Source organism: Pongo abelii, chromosome 22 (assembly GCF_028885655.2).
Source record: "Pongo abelii isolate AG06213 chromosome 22, NHGRI_mPonAbe1-v2.0_pri, whole genome shotgun sequence".
Taxonomy (NCBI): domain Eukaryota; kingdom Metazoa; phylum Chordata; class Mammalia; order Primates; family Hominidae; genus Pongo; species Pongo abelii.
Window position 1 is genome coordinate 27,655,042 of NC_072007.2, and position 22,432 is coordinate 27,677,473.

Here is a 22,432-nt window from a genome sequence, read left to right on the forward strand (position 1 = left end):
GTAACTTGATAGCCCACAGTCAAGTGTTCGGCTTCTCCTACCTCCCAGTAGCAGTCAAAGAGCTGTCTCTCAAAAGGAGAGTACTTATCTGCAAATGATGGCAGAGCTGTGCTCCAAAATCCTAAAGGCCTGTGCTGCAGTTCATCTATTGCAGCTTGCAAATGTCTCCAAATGGCATTCCTATCTGTCACTGAAACTGCAAGCACCACTGGATCTGCTAGATCCTATGTTCCAAGTGGCATAGCAGCCTAGACCTTTTATAGAGCTTTCTTTTATTCCAGAGCCCACCCACAACTAGCAGCTTTTTGGTCACCTGATAGATGAACTGGAGTAACACACCCAAATGAAGAGATATTGCCTTTAAAATCTTTAGTTTTTAGTTATAACTAAATAGGCTCTTTAGTTATTGTACCTCTTTCTTGATTGGGAGGGGTCAAATGCAACAACTTATCCTCGACCTTAAAAGGGATATCTTGATAGGCCCCACACCACTGGACCCTTAGAAATTTCACTAAGATAGAAAGCCTCTGAATTTTAGTTGGCTTTATTTTTTATCCTCTAACGTACACTCTGTTAACAATATGTCTAGAATAGTTGTGACTTTTTGCTCACTAGATCCAATAAGCATAATGTCATTGATGTAATGAACCAGTGTGATACCTTGTTGAAGGGAAAGGCAGTCAAGATGCCTGTTAACTAAATTATGACATAGGGCTGAGGAGTTGATATAATTTTGAGGACAGAGAAGGTATATTGCTGGCCTTGCCAGCTGAAGGAAAACTACTTCTGGTGGGCCTTATAGACAGATAGAGAAAAAGACATGTGCCACATCAATAGCTGAATACCAGCTATCAGAGGACGTGTTAATTTGCTCAGTGAATGAAACCAAATCTTGTACAGCAGCTACAATTGGAGTCATTACATGGCTAAGCTTATGATAATCATACTGTCATTCTCCAAGATCAGTCTGTGTCTTTTGCACAGGCCAAATAAGAGTTTTGAACGGGGATGTGGTGAGAATCACCACCTCTGCATCTTTCAAGTCTTTGATGGTGGCATTAATCTCTGCAATCCCTCTAGGAATGCAGTATTGCTTTTGATTTACTATTTTCCTAGGTAGAGGCAGTTCTAATGGCTTCCATTTGGCCTTTCCTACCATCATAGCCATTATTTTATAGATCAGGGAACTAGTGTGGCAGTTCTGCCAGCTGCTAAGTATGTGTGTTTCAATTATGCATTTGGAAGTGGGAAAATAACCACAGATTGGGCTCAGGAACCCACTGGACCCACTGTGAGACAGACCAGAGCTGAAACCCTATTGATCACCTGAACTTTATAAGCCACTACTCTGATAAAGGGCCACAGTGACATTTTGGGTCTCCTGTAATTACTGTCATTTCAGAGCCAGTGTCCAGTAGTCGCCTAAATGTCTGATTATTTTCTTTTTTCCCAGTGCACAGTTATGATGATAAAAGGCCCTATGTCTCTTTAGGGAAGGTTAGGAGAAAGATTAACAGTATAAGTTTCAGGTAATGTACTGTGTTTTTCCTTGAGGGGAGATTGCCTCCACTTCATTCAAGGAGTTCTAGGTCTGTAAACTGGCCCAAGTCTAGAAATTGATTGAAGGGCAATGTCTCTCTGTTTTTGAAATACACTTGACTTAGAACTTTTCTGCTTGTTCAGATCAAGTAACAATTTGTAGGCTTTCTATTTCATTTGTAGGAACACTGTGATTAGCCAATGTCATTGCTCTGCAAGGGTCGGAATATTCTGACTGCTGCTTTGACTCTACTGACCATTAGGGTAACTACATCCATCTTGCCTTTGGTGGTTGAGTGCCAGACTTGGCCCTGGCCACCCAAGATCGAATTACTCTCATTACATTAAGTGTTGTCAAGGATGCTGGGGCTTCCTTCACAAACTTATTTCTCAAAGTATTGGTGAAGGGTATGTTTTCTGGACCCTCCTAGTGTGGGTGAGTAGGTCTACTCTAATATACTTCAATATTTTGCTCTCTCTAAGCCTTTGAATACCTTCCTCTCCATTAAACCAAGGGCGGTCAAGCATTCCCAATTCATTTATGGTGGGCGGTGGGCCATGGGCCATCTTTTGACTCATGTTTCAGTCAACCAGCCCAACAAACTGTTAAGCCCTTGTTTTTAAATTAAATTAAAATTTTTGATTGTGAATGGTGTAAAACAAAACTCTAAATTCATCAGTCCTACCCTGGTATATAGCCAGGTATTCCTAGAACTCTTTACAGAGTAATCCGTCTTTTCCTCACTATAGTCAGCATTGCAGTATTTGTCATACATCATATTCTATGTAGAGTCAGTTTGGGGGCTCTTTACTCTTCAGTTAGCCTGTTTGCCTGCACTGCACTACTACAATTGCTATAACAATTTTAATTACTGTTATAATGGCTACAATTTAAAAATATTTAAATTTTTAAAATATCTATTTTAAAATTGTAGCCATTATAACAGCTGTATAATTATAATGTAGCAATTATAATTAAAATTATAGCAGTTATAGGACAAATCTGCTATCCCATTTTTCTTCCTTAAAATTGCCTTAGCTATCTTGGATTTTCCTCTTCTTTAGTATGTATAATCTTTTAAACTGGGAAAAAAACCTGTCAAGACTGGGATTAATTGAATTAAAATTATAATCTGGGTGAGAATTAATCTCTATGGAGTCTTCCTAACATGAAGATGGTATGTCTATTCATTTATTTAGATTTTCTTTAATGTTTTTATTTTACATAAGTTTCATAATTTTCTACATAAAAAAGTTCACACAGATCTTTTATTACATTTGTTTTTAGGTACCATTGTTTATCTGTTTCATTTATATATATATATTTTTAAAAGTAAATCTTCACTTATGGCTCCTATCTAGAAATAAAATTGATTTTTATATATTGATCTAATATCTAAAAAATTAAATTAAGCTTTTTATTAAAGGATTTTTTTTGAAGTAGATCTCACTCTGTCACCCAGGTTGGAGTGCAGTGGCATGGTCCTGGCTAACTGCAGCCTCTACTTTCCAAGGTCAACTGATCCTCCCACCTCAGCCTCCTGAGTAGCTGGGACTATATAGCATGCCACCAAGCCTGGCTAATTTAAATTTTTTTTTTTGTAGAGACACTATCTGTCTTGTTATGTTGCTTAGGCTGGTTTCAAGCTCCTGGGCTCAAGCAATTCTCCTGCCTTGGTCTCTCAAAGTGTTGGGATTACGGGTGTAAGCCATGGCGTCTGGCCTAGAGTCCTTTCTGTCACCCTTAGCTGCAACATTAACTGCAGAATTTCTGCCTAGTGAGCTCATATCAATAAATTTAGCCTGATTCAACATTTTGTTCCTTCCACCATTATCCCACATTCATAAGTGTTCCCACACATGTTCCCCAGATTTCTGCTTGTATAAATTAGAAAGCTCAAGCACTGCTTTTAAATAAGTGTATTGCATCTCCTCTTGGCTCACACTTTGTATATCACCTTTAGGAATCTCCTGGGACTTGAGTCTAGTTATAGGTCTAGAAGCAAAAAGTGGGGGTGGGTCCTGAGGAGAATCAGCATTGTCTTGCATGGCAACTGCCTCAGGGAAGGCCATTACCATTTCTTCAGTCAACAGAAGCTAGCTCCTCAGATGGAGTTGAGAAGGTCGCTATCACTGTGGATGGGAAGGCCACTTTTGCTGCGATGAGGGAGGCTAATTCCACTAAGGATGAGAAGGCTGCTTCCAGTGACACTGGGAAGACCTCTTTCACTAGCAAAGAAGAATCATTAGAATGTAGGGACTTAATGTCTCCAGCTTCATCAGAGTCTTTCCACACAGCCCCATCCCAATTCATAGAATCCCACTTTTTTCCCAAACAATGGCCTCACTTTAACAGTAGACATTCTGTAAGACTGCAAGTTCAACTTGTATTATAATTCAGCCAATTGAAGGATGAGGTCCTATGTTTGATTTTCAGCAATTTCAGCCCTGTGACTACAGGAGATCAGGAACTCCTTCCGAGCACACATAGAAGCTCTTAGGCCATTTATTCAGCACTTGAGTTGGGAACTGGAATCCCTGAGGTCATCCTTTAAAAAACAAAGGAAAGCAAAACAAACCAAAACAAAACACACTTCTTCTAGACATTAGGAGCAAAGAACCGACATCCTTATATTCCTTAGTTTTCAAAAAATGTTGGACGTTATGATGTACAGTCATTTAGCTCTTTGATTCTCATAAATGGTTGATTAGGACTATCTAATGCAGATATTTTGCATATCATAGCCATTTACTATTAGTGCTCTCTTTACTACTAGAAATAGAATTATTATCATTTAAAAACCTGATCAGATTAGTAATCCAATTCCATAAACCCCAGAACAAATTCACAACAATTATTCATAAAATTATGTTCCTCTAGAACTACTCTTAGTACAAAAGTCTGTACTAGTCAGGGTTCTCCAGAGAAATAGAACCAATAGAACTCAAAATATATGAAGAGATTTATTGTGGAAATTGGCTCAAGCAATTATGGAGACCAAGAAAGTCTCACGATTTTCTGTTTGAGAGCTGGAGAACCAGGAAAGCAGGTGGTGTAAGTCCTGGTCTCACTCTGAAGACCTCCGAACTGAGGATAAAAAAGTGGAGAGGTTAAGTCTCTGTCCCAGTCCCAAGGCCCAAGAACCAGGACCATGAATGTCTAAGGGGAAAGAAGGATGGATATCCAGGCTCAAACAAAAAGTGTAAGTTTATCCTTTCTCTGCCTTTTCATTCTATTCAGGCTTTCAGAAGATTGGATCATGTGTACCCACATTGGTGAGCGTCATCTCTACTCAGTCTACTTACTCAAATGTTACTTTCTTCCAGAAATACTCTCACAGACATACCCAGAAATAATGTTTCACCAACTAGCTGGACATCCCTTAGCCCAGTCAAGATAACACATAAAATTAACCATCACAGTGTGAAGAAGTTTATTTTTAAGTTATAGCATATAGCTGGTAGTTAAATGCATGTGAATAGATGAGACTGCCTTTGGGTAGAGGGTAGCCAGAGAAGACCATGAAGTTAAGGCAAAAACTCTGCTAACACCAACATTTAAGGAATAAACACCTGCTAAGGGCAATGAAAAATTATTAAACTGAGTGGTTATTAAGTTAATCAAAATAAAATAAAATAGATTTACTAAAGGCTTCCCATGGACCAGGCACTGTGCTGTGGCTTATAATTCTGCCATGAACAAGGCAGACTTAGTCCTTTCCTTCCTGGAGCTTAGAGTATAGAGATGCATACATTTAAGAGAACTTTAATCGAGAATGGAACAAATGAAAATAATCGGGTTTTTTGGAGCTCAAAAGGTGGTGATTAGAGCTAGTTTGGAAAAGCCTTCTCTACAGAAGTAATACTTAAGCTAATACATAATAGGAAGATAATTTGGTGTGGGGAGGTGGTTAAGAATCAAGACAAAAGTATACAGGGTATACAACAGTACCACATGACTAAACGCTCTGAATTTGGTGAGAACTTGGTGCATTTGAATTATGATATCAACATGGTAGAATACAAAAAAGAGGAGAGAGAAGTATTTGACAAACCTAGAGAGATAGAGGGGGGCTAGGTCACATGAGACCAAATAGTCCATGTTTATTCCATATTCCAAGGGAAATAGAGGCCATGTGCAATGACCATTAAATTTTCTTTTTATCTGCCTAGTTTCCCACTGCTTCATGTTTAAACATTTCCTCTTCTGCCCCGTGAGATCTTGGTTGAATTTCCAATTACCTGGATCAGTTTACACCCCAAGATAGCTAATAAGAGGACTCCATCCCTTTGAAGACCAAAGATTAGGTTAGTGGAAATATGTAATTTAAGCAGGGCTAATCATAGTCTAATTTATGTGGATCCTTGGATGAAAAAGTTTTACTTTCCTCTCCTTAGATTTGCCAGCAGCCATCTTGATACAACATGAAGAAAGCTTGTTTGAGACAAAAGCCAAGTGGAGGCAAAGTAGCCAAGAGATGGGGAGACAGTAGTACAGATCCCAGTGATCTCATTTGATTCTTGAATTCATCCAGAGTACCTCTTGGACTTTTCAGTTTCTAAATGCCATTGCATTTATTTTTGATTATCTAATTTAAATTGGGTCTCTGCCGTGTAAAGTTAAAACAACATAGATATCAAAGGATACAATGCAAATATATAGAAATAAATTTTATATCTTAAAGAGATCATTTATAATAACACCAAAAATAAAATACATAGAATAAATCTAATGAGAGATAGGCAGGAACTCAACAAAAAACTATACATTTAAACCAAGAGAAATTAAAGACCTAAATAAATGGAGGACTCCAACAAGTTCAAGTGTTAGAAAAATTATTATTCTAAATATTTCTGTTTTAAAAATTGATCTATAAAAGCCATGCAATCCCAATCAAAATTTCAATCGATGTATGTATGTGTATATTTATACAAAATACATAAAAAATATATATATACACATACACGCACACACACATATATGCACATATATTTGTGTGTGTAGAGCTGATTCTACAATTTATAGAGTTTTTTTTTTAAGCCAAGCATAGCCAAGACAATCTTGAAGAAAAAAGAAGAAGTCATGTTACATAGCTACAGCAATTAAGGTAGTGTGGTATTGGCACAAGGATATACACATAAACTAATGGAACAAAATAGGGAGTCTAGAAATAGCCTCAGACATATAAGGTCACATGAAATTACAAAAATGTCACACTGTTATGCAATGGGAAAAAATATTGTCTCTTAAATAATGGTTCTGTGTAAATTGGGTAAACATATGGAAAAAGATGGAGGTTGACTACCAATGTACATGATACAGTACAATCAGTTTTAGGTGGATTACATCTAAATGGAAATGGTAAAATAATAAAACTTTGAGAAAATAACACGGACTTCTTGGCATTCTGGTAGGCAAGTTTTTTTTTTTTTCTTTTTTGAGAATATAAAATGTATTAACCATAAAGGAGAAAATTGATAATTTAGACTACTTTAAAGTTAAGAATTTCAATCATCAAAAGACCTCATTAAGAAGTGGAAAAGACAAGTCAAAGGATGGAAGGAAGGAGATAATTGAAATATATATGTTATCTATATATATGTTTGATAAAGGACTATCAGAAATTAAAAAGAAGGCAGAAACCTAATAGAAAAAAAACAAATGACTTTAACAAACACTTCACAAAAAGTACGTCCAAATAGCAAATAAGCACATGAAAAGGTATCTTATTCATCAGGGAAATGCAAATCAAAACACAGTAAGATACCACTACACAATCATGAGAACAGCTATCATTAAAAAAAACTGACATTATGGCCAGCGCAGTGGCTCACTTCTGTAATCCCAGCACTTTGGGAGACCAAGGCAGGTGGATCATGAGGTCAGGAGTTTGAGACCAGCCTGGCCAAAATACAAAAATTAGCTGAGCATGGTGGCGGGCGCCTGTAGTCCCAGCTACTCGGGAGGGTGAGGCAGATGAATTGCTTGAACCCGGGAGGTGGAGGTTGCAGTGAGCCAAGATCGTGCCACTGTACTCTAGCCTGGGTGACAGAGTGAGACTCTGTCTCAAAAAACAAACAAAACAAAACAAAAACTGACAATATTAAGTGTTAATGCAAACAGGGAGTAATTGGAATTCTCAAATGTTAATGAGAGTTGAAATTGCTAAAACCACTTCAAAAAATTGTGTGGCAGTATCTACTATGTAGCTAAACACATAATCCTATGATTTAGTAGTACTATTCCTAGGTGTATTACTAACAGAAATACAAACATATGCATACCAAAAGGCATGTATAAGAATGTTCTTAGCATCTTTGTTTACAATAGCCTTAAACTGGAAACAATTAAAATGTCCATCAGCAGTAGAATGAGTAAGTAAATTTTATACAGGGGAAATCCACAGAGCAATAAAAATGAATAAGCTATTGCCATGTGCGACACTGAGGGATGAGTCTCGCATATGTAATTTGAGGGAAAAAACCCAGATCCAAAAAAGCACAGTGTGTGATACCACTTTCATGAAGTTAAAAAACTAGTAAAGTTAATGAATAATGATGGAAGTCCGCATAGTAAGTTCTTTTGGGGTGTGGGTGGGAGACTGTTCACATTCTGCTTCCTGACCTATGGCAGTGACAAGGGTATATTTCACTTGGTGAACATTCATCAAGCTGTACATTCATAATCTGTGTGCGTTTCTGTTTGTACGTGATACATCAGTAAAAAGGTTACTTAAAGAGAAATAGAGTTTCAAGAGGGAATGCATGTATTGGACTGGGTACTTAATTATATTTGAATTTGTTTCCGAATAAAATTTCAAGATAATTAAAACTGAGATTTTTTCTTTTCCGCATTTTTTTCTTAATGTTGCATGGTCTTTACGCTTTCAGTCAGTGGCATCTGGTATTTAAGAGGAAAAACAGATTCAGCCAAGCAAAGAAGACAGTTTATTATTTGGAGATCATGGAAATAATAAAGATCTTAAAAGCCTAAGTTTTGGCTGGGTGCAGTGGCTCATGCCAGTAATCCCAGCACTTTGGGAGGCCGAGGCGGGTGGATCACCTGAGGTCAGAAGTTCGAGACCAGCCTGGCCAACATGGTGAAACCCCATCTCTACTAAAAATACAAAAATCAGCCATGTGTGGTGGCACGTACCTGTAATCTCAGCTACTCAGGAGGCTGAGGCAGGAGAATTGCTTGAACCTGGGAGGCAGAGGTTGCAGTGAGCTGAGATCGTGCCACTGCACTCCAGCCTCCTGGGCGAGAGAGCAAGACTCCATCTCAAAAAAAAAAAAAAAAAAAAAAAAAAAAAGGAAGCCTAAAGTTTAAATGAAGAGCCTAATTTTTGAGCCAGAAAAAGTTTTTATAAATCTCCCCAAAGCAAGATTTTTAGCATCAGTTTTCAAAGCTTGCAGAAAGAATACATCAAATTTATCCATAAACAACACAGCAGGGTGAGAATAGATTCAAAGCCAGTTTTTCTGACACACGGAGATTTTTTTTTGTCTTTTTAATTTTTAAAATATTCTTGGCATGTGAGTGGAGCTTCAGAATTAAGAAAAGGAAGCGAGATAGTTAGCAGCTGGTGTGAGTTTCTAAAGCTGGTAGGGCACCATTTTGTCTCTTAAGATTTAGGTCTCGGTAGGGTTGGGGTTGGAGGAATTATAGGAATGTCTGACCCACTGGGTGAATCTGAGAGCAGAGGGGCCCATATCTTGCTCTGTTGGGAGTAGCCTGGGGAGACTACAATTATTGTAGAGAAGCCTTATGCCCGCTGTGATCCTGGAGTGACAGAAGAGCAGTGGTTCAGTGAGATGTTGGGCTGACCCGGTTTATGGGCAGACTGAAAGTTCAGCACATACATGCAGTGTGGTGTGGAAAAAACAACAACATGGAATACAAAAATTAGCCAGGCGTGGTGGCCTGCACTTGTAGTCCCAGCTACGCAGGAGGCTGAGGTGGTAGGATTGCTTGAGCCTGGGAGGTTGAGGCTACAGCGGGCTATGGTCATGCCACTGCAGTCCAATCTGGATGAAACCATGTCTCAAAAAAAAAAAAAAAAAAAAAAAAAGGGAAAAGCAACATAGGCTCTGAACTCTGAATGTCCTAGGAGGGGGAAGAAGGTGTGTGCAAGGGCTAAGAGATGCCAGTCACATCCAAAGGGCTATGAAGGAAATGAACTGATACATGTAAAGGCCTTAGAATAAAAGCCGTTGTTGTTGATGTAGTTTTTCACTTCTGAGTATATATGGGGGCTTTAGAACTAAGTTGTTAATAATAAAGAGTTGAAAACAAGTGCACTCATTAAGAATATAATGAGTGCACTTTTTTTTTCTTTCTTGCTATTTGCTTGCACACACGACAAACAAATGGAGATTGAGAAACTCAGTCATGACCAAAGCAGGCATTAATAAGAGTAGAGAGTCAAGAAAAAACTTTTGGCCCAGCGTGGTGGCTCACACCTGTAATTCCAGCACTTTGGGAGGCCAAGGTGGGTGGATCACTTGAGCTCAGGAGTTCAAGACCAGCCTGGGCACTCTGGCGAAACCCTGTCGCTACAAAAATACAAAAATTAGCCAGACGTGGTGGTGCACACCTGTAGTCCCAGCTACTCGGGAGGCTAAGGTGGGGTGATTGCTTGAGTCCAACAGGTGAGGCTTCAGTGAGCCGAGATGGCACCACTGCACTCCGGCTTGAGTGACAGAGGGAGACCATTCTCAAAAAAAAAAAAAAAAAAGCAAATAGCAAGAAAGAAAAAAAAAATCTTTCAGGCCATAAAGGCCTATGTGGTTATTACACTTGTGCTGACATTAAGCTTTGGGTTTCCTGGCAATCAAAGCAAGCAGAAAGATCTATTGCTCCTTTTCAGAAAGGAAAGAGGATTTCAGTTACTCAGGGAAGGCAAACTGTTTGTTTTTAGCACTGAGTTCTGAAAAGCATTTTCAATGTGGTGCTTTATATAAGGGGCACTGAACAAGATAATAGACAACATGCTTGACTTCTTCCAAATAGCAAGCACAGGAATGGAATCTATATGACGACTTCTTGTGTTGTCTTTAGATAATAGTGATATAACCTTAAAATGCATCTCAATGGATGCGATTATGTGGGGACTTGGCTCTGACGAAACGAAGCTGCCTAGACAAGATGAATTTTATCCATAGATAAAATTCCAAGAACCAGTCCAAGAAAAAGAGTTGAACAAATCCAGTTTTTCCTTGGGAAAAGTTCATCTTCACTATCAGCAGTGTCTTAGCCATTTCAGTGCCCCTTTCTGGCACCAATACAGTTGTTGGTCTTTTGTTAATTTTGGCATCTTGCTCTCAGCTAGCTGTTATTATAATTCTCACAGCAGTCATAAGCGCCATTGGAGCCATAAGAGTTAAGAATTTTGGACTTGCTGAGTTTTGAAAAGTTTAAAATTCCTTTAAAAAATAATCGTTGAACTCTTCAGAGTGTTTTATATGCTCATATATATATTGTGACTCTGTAAGAGAGAAAAATAATGTTCAGTATTTCTTCATCATATTTGATCATGGAACCCCTTAGTCATGTACCAGATACCTGTTGGCAAATGCTGTTGAAAGTTATTCTTTGATAATGACTTTTAATGTAGACATTACAAGATCCCTTGCAGGGATATTGGCACTTTAGTATAGGATTAATGATAGTCAACAAATGTTTGAAATTGAAAGCTATGAATTTTCAGTAAAGCATCCTTGGTGCCCTTGCAAGTAGATGAAATATATTTGGGCAGGTGGAACTTTCTAGAATCCTCATGTCATACCACGTATTTATAAGACCAGCCCTCACAATCTTGGTCATGGCCTAAAAGTCTTTCTTTATCTATAAAATCAAGATTGTATTCTTCAGCTTAATCTTTGAATATCAATTGAATAAAATAATCAATCAAAATACTGTTGAGACATTTGAAATGTAATCATTTTAAACTACCACTTAAAAAGAATACAGCATAATAATCTTTGGGTAAAATTTATAAAGAATACGCTAGATAATGGCTTTCTGTTTTTTTTTTTTTTTGAGACGGAGTCTTGCTCTGTCGCCCAGGCTGGAGTGAGTGGTGTGATCTCGGCTCACTGCAACCTCCGCCTCCCGGGTTCAAAAGCGATTCTTCTGTCTCAGCCTTCCGAATAGCTGGAATTACAGGCACACGGATGCCATCACGCCCAGATAATTTTTTTGTGTTTTTAGTAGAGACGGGGTTTCACCATGTTAGCCAGGATGGTCTCAATCTCCTGACCTTGTGATCTGCCTGCCTCGGCCTCCCAAAGTGCTGGGATTACAGGCGTGAGCCACCATGCCCGGCCAATAATGGCTTTCAAAAATGCACATTACTCTCACTATGACACAAAATAATGTGAATAAACATTTTAATAGCAAAGGCATTTTAAAACAAAACAGTTAATTAGGGGCATCATGCATGGTGTAATTCTTTAAAGGTAGACATTGCTTAAGACCTTGAGACTGGATAGAGTGAAAAGATATCTCATCTTTTACATCTTAGAAATAAATATTTGTAACCACCTGGAGTCTATTTTCTGGATTAAAGAGAAGAGCAATAATCACACAAATTTATCTTTGAAATGTCACTTCTAACATTTGCTAGTTGAACAATACTATAGCTTCCCCCCTCCATTACACTATCAAATATATTCTCCCTAAAAATATAATTTTAACATCTTGAAACAAAAGTAGTTTCTATTCTCTAAGCTAAAACATTAGTCACTAGAGAATGGAATTCTGTCTGAAGATTAGGTTTCTCTATCATGCTCCAGTGAGACTAAACTGAACATTCTTAACTCTTCTGCTCTTCTGTGCATTTGGCTGATTATTATGTTTACCTGCAGGGAATTCTTCCCAACACATGATGAACACTTATTCATCTTCCAAAACCCAACATGCTTTCCTTTTCCAAGGACGCTTATCTTCCTCCCATTTTATCCATCTCTCCTGTATGCTACCTGCTGCATATACCTATTTCTATTTTTTCATTTATCATATGGAAAAAATTCCATAAGAACATAAAACTATGTTCTTAGAGTATGAGTTCAAAGGAGGCATGAACTACCTCTAATTTGTTTGCTATAGTTGATTGCATCTAGCTCTGCATACCCCAGTTCTGCTGCCGGTGGAGGCATGAACGTGGTAGAAAACACTTAACTTGTCTATGAGAGGTAACAGCCTTTTCTGGTTTAACAAACGTTTTCTTCTGATTGGTTTAGCATTTGTGATTAATTAGCCTTTAGATGGGTGGTAGAATAAAATATTATTTCAAAGTTCAAACTTCCTATCAAGATTGTCTCCTCACTTCTCACAAGCTCTCTCTTCTCCTCTTCCCCCCAAGATGCCATGTTTTTTCCAAGAGAAGATTGGATTGTTTAATTCAGTATGCAGGAGTCTTCTGGTGTGGGGCTGCCTTCTCGACACTGAGGAATGATTAACCTGTTCAGTGCCTGGTTCCCTTGGGTTGGTGTTCACTAAGGCATAGATAATCCCACCAATCTATCTGGGCTTCTTGCTGGGACCACCTCTTGATGCGATAGTCCTTTCAGTTTGGGTTTTCTAGGGTCCTGTGTTTTATGGTCTCATTCTCCCAGTACCAGATCTTTCAAATTTCTCAACGTCAAGTCTCTCAAGTTCCTCATCTTGGGTCAAGAGAACTCCAAGTTCTCCTACATACCAAATGTTGCTTGTGGGGAATATGCTGCTCACTACCGTCTGTTTGTGTCTAATCTTTCACATCCACTTCATGATGGATTCAGTGGAGAAAGAGGGAACAACTCTGGACATTCTGATCCTCTCTCTCAAATAATCTAGAGTCTCTATCAAGGGTTCTGTCATTTTTGTTTTTCTTTATTGGAACTTGAGTTTGGGAAACCAAGTTCCTTCTCAAAGACCCAGGCTATATTCTCATCCTAGTGAAATTCCTTCCAGATACTTCTTTCTTTTTTACTGAATTAGATGAATGTCATTTACATTGAATTCTTACTCTATCTTAGAGCTTTTAGTAAAACTCTGTGATTCAAGTCAAGTCATCTAGGTTTGGCTCCTGACGTGAGAATGAAGCTTTTATAGTTTAGAGACCACCTTTCTTTATCACAATAGGCTGGCTTGCAAGACTAATGCTTCACTGTGGACTCAAGAGTTTCTTTGGGTTTTTCTGGTAGTCAAAAGCTGAATATTAGATATATCCTTCTTTTTTTGCATTCCTACTTTCATATGTAAATTCACACAGCTGGCAAGAGGAAGGTTGATATTTTTTATCACCAGCACCTTAATGTTGACTTGGGTTTTTCTCGTTTGTCAAACCTACTCCTTTTCAGCCTCTCCACAGACTTTGTGGTTCTGCTATATTTGGCCCTATATGATTATGCTGTATTGACCCAGTTGCTCCTAATCATGCTGTTTGTGCTCAGTACCTGCATAAAAGATAAGATATTTCTTTTTCCTCTTCTCTTCAGAGCTAAACAACAGTTTCGAGCTTCCTTGCAGATATGTGGGACTCTATGTCTAAGTTCTGGCCAGGGAATATGTGTGGAAATGACACACCCTACTTCCAAGGCTGCCTTCTAACACTTCTTTTGCAGTCCTGCATAAACTTTTTTATAGTTTGTCAGTTGGCCAGAGGGAGAGGATTCACTGAAGGAAGGGCCCTGAGGTCCTAGGGTATGACAGGTCTACCAGATCAACTTTCTGGGTCTATTTATTATTCACTGACCTCTAATTAAAATTTAAGATCTCTTTTAATTGTGAATATAGTCTTAACTTGAAGAGTATTTCCAGTATCTCTTACTTTGTCACTTATAGAATTATAGATATTTTTATATTGCACTACAGATATCTCAAAATATTAATTATACTCATTTCTATTTTGACATTGAACTAGTTATTATTAGACTTGCCACTGAATCTTGTTATTTAATGTATTAAAAACAAGTACATAATTAGCTTATTCGAAGTTTAAAAGATATTTTTAGGGCTGGCCACAATGGCTTACACCTGTAATCCCAGGATTTGGGGAGGCTGAGGGAGGAGGATTGCTTGAGACCAGGAGTTTGAGACTAGCCTGGGTAACATAGTGAGAAACAGTCTCTACAAAAAATTTAAAACCTAGCTGGGCGTGGTGGCATGTGCCTGTAGTCTTAGCTACTCGGGAGGCTAAGGCAGGAGGATCACTTGAGCCCAAGAGTTAGAGGCTGTGGAGAGCAATGATTATGCTACTGTGCCACAGAACAAGACCTTGTCTCTTAAAAAAAGTATATATAAAACTGTATTTAAGTATACTTGCTTTCATTTTCATCTTATGTATTTTATCTGTGTTTTTTTTTTTCCTTGATTTTTTGGCCCTTTGTGCTATCTCTCGCCATATCTGGTAATTTTTGATTAAGTGATGGATATTACCATGGTATTTTTGGTTAAATGCAGAAGGAAAGCCATTTAAGAAAGTCACTGGGCCAGGATGTGTATCTTAAATATATTATACTGTTTTACCCCCTTACTCTATCAATGTTTCTCAATTTGGCTTTATTAAAAGGATTAAACCCTAGAGAAAATGAAATCATTGTGTGACCATTTTCCATAGGTGGTCTTTAGCTGGTATAATTTTAGATGCACAGGGACACAGTCAATTCATTATACCTATAGTAGTTGCCTCATGGCATTGAGTTTGATTCTCTCTCAGAACCCTGGTTGAGAAAGGCTGCTCTGGATGACAGGAAAATTTTAAGAGACAGGGCAGCTTCAATTCATCTGATCCCCGCAAAGGAGTGACCAGCCAGAAAATCATTGTCTTAAGACAGTTTAGGGGAATCAGCAAAAATGGAGTAGATTTTGCCATTCTTATTTGTGGAAAGAGGGCATTCAGTTAGCCTCTGTTGGGCCATTAAGCCTCTAGAAAACGGTGGTCTGATCAGCTCAGAGTGTTGATCTAGAATTACTGTAAAAGCAAAAATTAAAGAAAGATAATGTGCTTTCAGCTGTAGGCACTTTGATAACCTTGAGGTTGTTTGGGATTGATGCCTTCAAGAAATATTAGGGAGATATTGTCAGACTTTTGCATAATAATTTCTATTATTAGTTCACAGTAAAAACTGCTGTCAAGGTTGGCCAATGGGATTGCTTACGCACCATTGCCTAATCCTTGGGGGAAGTAAATGAATGTGACATTCTTCTTTGTACCTCTTCCATTAAAACACTATCTGTGAAAGAATAGAATCTGATGGGTAATGCACAGAAACTAAATCAGTGAATAATACTCATTACTCTCAGAGATTATTCGGCTTGGCATTATTTGCTTTCCCTCTTCTGATGAAAATCTCTAAAAATTTTCGAGGAGCTATGAATATAAAAATTATAACCTAAGGATTCCCAGCAGGTTGAATTATTTGCTAAAACACTTACGAACAGCAGGTGTTTAGAGAATATGTGGCATCAAAAGCCATTTTATGTCAGCCAAAGCATTCTTTTCACATGGAGGTATAAAATGCTATCAAGATTCAGATTTAAAAATGCTGAGGCAGTCTGTTATTTTTCTCTCCCATCTCTGTATTTGAGTTTTTTTTTCATTTTTAGGTTATTTTAGGCATTTTGTCTTTTGTATCTTTTGGTAGTAAACAAAATATTATTTATTTATTATTATTTTTTCTGTAATTCTTTGGACTTAATCACTTGTAGACAAATTAAACATATTCATTATACAATTTTTAGTCAGTAGTTCTCTGATTACTCCCTTTCTGAGGTTAATAGGAATTATAGGCATTACCATTTAATTTAGCACTAAATTATATGATTTTGTCATTTTTTACTATTATTTGTTGTTTATCTTATTTCTTCCCTAAATAATTTTTTTAATGTGTATATATGGGTATGATGGTTAGTTTTATGTGTCACTTTGACTGGGGTACAAGTGCCCTGACATTCAGCTAAACATTATTCTGGGTGTGTCTTTGCAGGTGTTTCTGGGTGAGATTAATCAGATTGGTAAACTGAGTCAAGCAGATGACCCTCTCTAATGTGGGTGTGACTCAACCAATCAGTTGAAAACCTGAATACAACAAAAGGTTGAGTAAGAGGGAAGTCCTCCTGCCTGACTGCTTTGAGCTGGAACATTGGCTCTCCCCAGGTCTTGAGCTTGCCAACCTTCAGACTGGAACCAGCACTATTGACTCTCCTGGGTCTCCAGCTTACTGACTGAAGAACTTGGGACATAGCCTCCATAATGAAATGAGTCAATTTCTGAGAGAGAGAGTGAGAGGGAAACTTTCATCCTATTGGTTCTGTTTTTCTGTAGAACTCTGACTAATCCAGTGGATCATGTCTTTGATATTAATTTTGTATATCCATAGCACATAGTAGTACATCATGAGTATGTTAGAAACTTAAAATAGACTTTTAGAAGCAGAGTGTTCCTTGATCAAATGATTCATAAAACTTAAAGTCAGTTACTCTGACATAAAAAGTGACTACATATTTGCTAAATCCTTGAGTGCAGGTACTGTTGCACTTGTTCAGTTTGATATAGGTGGAAATAAAGGCAGTGAGAAATGCAGTATTGATCTTAATTAGGTGGTATGCTGAGTCACTATATTTGAATGAGGAATTGTAATTATAGCACACAATACAGCATGATTTTCATAATAAAAGGTATTATTTAAATGACAGGTTAAACTCATTTACCTTCGTCAAAAGCCCATGTAGATCTTCTGAAAATTCATAATATTGTGAGTGACAGAAGAAAGGTTCTATTTATCAACACTACCATAAGACTTGTAAACCAGTTAAAGCATGTCATCTTTCCTGCAGCGATTAGTGCTTTTGATCCAAGTCAGGGCATGCATTTAGAGTTGTTTTTCAAATTGTGGTGATGAATATCTTGTCTGATTTCACCTATAACCCTTGAAATGGATATGCAGGAAGACTAATCAAGATAAAAGTTTTAATGCGTTATTATAAAACAGAGTGAAATTATGACTGGTTCATGCTCAGTTTTAACTCCACAGCCTTAGCCTCATTGGGTTGTGTAGTAACCGAATTAATGGATTAAAGTTAGAAAATGTGCCAAACCATAAACCAGACATAAGTAAGCAGAAAACTGCACTGTCATGAGTGGACATCGTTCTAGTCACTTCTGAGTGTCATGGCATGAGTATTCTCACATGAAAGACTATTGTAAACTCTTACATTTATTAAAACCAAACACTTACAAACAGTCTTTACGTGAACATTATAAACACAATTTATAAAAATATATAATGTTTCTTTTCTCTTGAGATGTTTCAGCTGAGAAATCTGAGAAGGTAGAAACATTGAATTGCAAAATGCAACTCTCCTCTAAAATACCTGGTAGTCTAGATTTGCTACTGATCTAATTTTTATACACATTTCAGAAAGTAATTTTTTCCCCAATACTTTGCTGGATTGCCGATAGAAATATTAAAAAAACACACATGCTAATGTTGCCCACTTGATATTGAGCAGCATGATAGAGTTAGACTCCTGAGCTGCAACTTCTAGGTCAAAAGTTGATGCTATTTCAGGGTAGTAAGCACAGCATCCCTGTTGCCAGGAGGAAATGTATTTTCAGCTCTGCTCTCATTAGGTGGGTTTTTGTCCTCTTCAAATATGAGGAAAATAAAATCCTCTTCATCACCTCAACACAGTGGGGACTCAAAGTGCATACTCCCCAAGGGACACAGAGGACTCAGAACAGAGACAAATGGGGATGACATTTTGCAGATATATTGGAGAACAGTGAAGACAACCACTTTAGCAGAATAACTTTTTTTTTTTCTTTTGAGATAGAGTCTTGTTCTGTCACCCAGGCTGGAATACAGCAGTGTGATCTCAGCTCACTGAAACCTCTGTCTCCTGGGTTCAAGCGAGACGGCCACCTGAGTAGCTGGAATTAAAGGCCCACTTAAGTTTTGCATTTTTATTAGAGACGGGGTTTTACCATGTTGGACAGGCTGGTCTCGAACTCCTGGCCTCAAGTGATCCACTGGCCTCGGCCTCCCAAAGTGCTGGGATTACAGGCGTGAGCCACTGCACTCAGCCCAGAGTAACTATTAAGAGTGGATATTAAATGGAACATTGCACAATCTCATGAGCAGATAGTAAGAATGATAACTCTGCTAGAAGGTAGTGACCTTTGGTACGTACCTGTAAAACCTGTAAAACCATGAACAGTGTGTGGCTTTCAACAGAAGAGATGCCACAATTGGATAAAGATAGAGACAGAGAAATTGTATCTGGATTAAACTAAAATAGTGATGATTTTCTGAATCATCCTTGATTAAGGATTTTCACCAAAGACTTATTGAGGAATACTGTAAATTAATATGATAATTTATCTGCATGTATGCCATTTATTGTTTGTATTCCATATATAATTATGATTCATTAACTATATAGTAAAATGTATTAGGTGGATGCAAAAGTAACTGTGGTTTTTGCCATGACTTTCAATGGCAAAAACCCCAATTACTTTTGCACCAACCTATGTGTAATTTTCATTTTCCAGTGCAGATCCATTCGGTCTAAATTAATCCTTTTATTGTCACAAAGTTCTTGAGTTTAAGAGTATTTCACATGTTGTTGTAGGTGACTGGACTGGGAAGACACTACCTGAAAACAGCAGTCTACATCTGGGCCCAGAGGATCCAAATCTGGAAATCAGCTCATTGTCTAGAACGCTACCTTTGCCATACTCGTTTCAGTCTAGGATACTAGACGTATCCATTTTTTTTTAGAGATCATCAGGATTTTTGTAAGACGGCTTCTGGGGGCAGGCGTGGGGTGTGATGAGGAGGTGAACGGGATGACAAAGAATGCCTTTAGAACTTCATTCAAAACACTATACTCTATCACTTACTAAGCATGACTAGTCTTTGTGAGAGTATGCCGGAGGAGAATTCAGACATTTATGATTCCCAACTAAGACCATGAATTTGAAGGAGGCATGCTTCCTATCCAGCTTCAGAAATGGAAGCAAATCAAGTAACAAATATTTTTTATCCCTTTTTATGGGCCCATCACTGAGCTAACTGCAAGGTATACTAAATAGAGACTGACTGTACTCATTACCCTTAAATAATTACTCTAATTACATAAAAATACAAAAGAAAGAATTGTCACAGTCTAAAACATTTCATATTAGCTAGAGAGGCAATGGGAGACAAATTGTAAAAAATTAACTGGTTCTTGAACAAATAGGTTTTATAGAAGAAACATACTTAGTGATGTTCCTTCACGGAAGAGAAGGGCGGGGAGGGGAATGGGTAGGAGATAGGAGAAGCAAGTCCACAGCACTAACAAACCCATTCCTGGACATCCTTGAGCTTCAGCCCAGCTTTTGCAGGCAGCAGTGACCCTGTATTTCGATTGTTAATGCCATGATACCCCTATATAGAAGAAATTCCATGACTGCTTTCTTAAAACTGTTTCTGATATTCAGTTCCTTCCTAATTTCATTTTACTTTATCCTCTTGGCTATTTGTTCTCCTTGAGAAGAAAGAGTCCGAGAGAGAGAGACATGGTCTTTGGTTTCAAGAATTGCATGTATAATTTTCTGAGCTAGCTTTTCTCAGGAGGAGTTATTCCTTCTGTCTATAAGTGTCCCCAAATCTTTATGAAATAAGATACTAATCGCGGCCAAGATGCTGGTGCTCACGAGCACCTGTATTCTCTTCTTTATCCTGAGCCCCAAGGTAGACCACACTTTCTAGGCTCCCTTGCAGATAGGTGTAGCCATGTGAGAGTTCTGGTAAATGGCAAGCAGAAATGATGGGACCATTTTCAGACTGACACATAGAGAACCTCCCATGTGCAATTCTCTAAGCTCTTGGCTGATTAGAGAGGACTCTGGGATACCAAAAGAGAATGGAGCCTCTGGTGGGAAGGACCCTGGGCCCCTAAACTGTGGGTATAAGACAGAGCCTTCCCTTCCTCCCAGTGCCTCATATTGGACTGTGGTGTGATGTAAGCTACAAATAACTCTGATTGCATTAGCTGAATCTCCAGTTGGTTGCTCATTGATTCATTTAACATATATTATTGGACCACTTCTCATGTTCAATACCATAATCCTATTGATTTTCCAAAGCAATGTCACTATCAATTTAAAGCACATGAATAAATTTATTATAATAGAGCATAGCCATTTTGGACAAATGTTTAAAAAACTTTATTTAGAAGAATTTCAAGGTAACAGTTGTGAGAACAGCACAAAGAACACTTGTATGCTCTTCACCCACATTCACCTACATTTTGTTCCATTGGCTTCATCTCTTGTTCTTTCTTCACGTATACACATATTTTTCATATTTTTCTGAACCTGATCCCTGTCTAAAAACAAGGACACTCACCTACACAACAGCAGTACAGTTGTCAAACTAAAGAAAATTTCTCACATCTATTCAATCCACTGTCTGTATTCCAGTTTATGAATTGACCCCAGCCTGTCTTTCATAACATTTTTTTGTCACTTATAGAGTAGCCCAGTCTAGGAGCATGCACTGATTTTAATGGTTGTATCTTTTTAGTCTCCCTTCATCTTTGTCTTTACCTTTAACTTCTGTCTTTTATGACATTGACATTTTAAAAGAATACAGTCCTATCTTTCTAATAGAATGTTTTTCATTTTGACTTTGTCTCGTTTGTCATCATTGGAGTTGGGATATGGATTCTTTTTAAAAATATTTTTATTGAAGTACAATAAGCAAACATTTTGAACCAAAACTTTGATAGCTCATTGAACAAGGGTGAGGGATTGAGGTATCCGATTGTAGTTGTTTCATTGCTAGGTTGTGAGGTAGATGCCGTTTCTTCTTCTTTTAAAATTTTTTTAAAAACCAGAACATTTATTGCGTGACTAATCATTGAAATTCTTAAGATGAACTGGATGCTGCAACAGTTGTCTTTCTGGGTTTAGGTGTTGTTCCTTCACGGAATCTATGGCTGAATCTGCAGTACCCAATTTTTAGGTGCCTCACTTCACTGGTCCCAGTGGTATTTTGTCTTTTAGACTTGACACTCGAGTTATACTTCCTCTTGCACTTGGCAGAGTAGCCACATTTGCCACAGGTCACTTCTGAAGGTGGTAGGCCTTAGACCCACAGCAGGGACACAATGTGTGCATCTTATTGTGGGGCTTTCCAAACTATGACATTCCCTTTGTCATCTCGCTTCTGTGGCTAAGACCAAAGAGCAGTAGATGCAAATTCTTGTTTTCTTTTTAATTTTTCCGTAAGTTATTGGGGTACAGGTGGTGTTTGGTTATATGAGTAAGTTCTTTAGTGAGATTTTGATTCACCCATTACCTGAGTAGTATGCACTGCACCCAATTCGTGGTCTTTTATCCCTCATCCCTTCTCCCAGTCTTTCTCCCTGAGTCCATCGTGTCATTCTTATGCCTTTGCATCATCATAACTTAGCTCCCACATATCAGTGAGAACATACAATGTTTGGTTTTCCATTCCTGAGTTACTTCACTTAGAATAATAGTACTCAATCTCATCCAGGTCTCTGGAAATGCCATTAATTCATTCCTTTTTATGGCTGAGTAGTATTCCACTGTATAAATATTACCAAACTTTCTTTATCCGCTCGTTGATTAATAGGCATTTGGGTTGGTTCCACGATTTTGCAATTGCAAATTGTGTGGCTATAAATATGCACGTGCAAGTATCTTTTTTGTATAATGACTTCTTTTCCTCAGGGTAGATATCCAGTAGTGGGATTGCTGGATCAAATGGTAGTTCTACTTTTAGTTCTTTAAGGAATCTCCACACTATTTTCCATAGTGGCTGTGCTATACTTTACATTCCCACTTGCAGTGTAGAAGTTCCCTTTTCACCACATCCATACCAACATCTA

The 22,432-nt window shown here is 38.0% G+C and overlaps 1 pseudogene; it reads right to left on the reverse strand.

Annotated features, from left to right (window-relative positions):
* Window positions 1–21,444: 21,444 nt before the first annotated feature.
* On the reverse strand, window positions 21,445–21,737 carry LOC112130513 (large ribosomal subunit protein eL37-like; annotated as a pseudogene).
* Window positions 21,738–22,432: the final 695 nt, after the last annotated feature.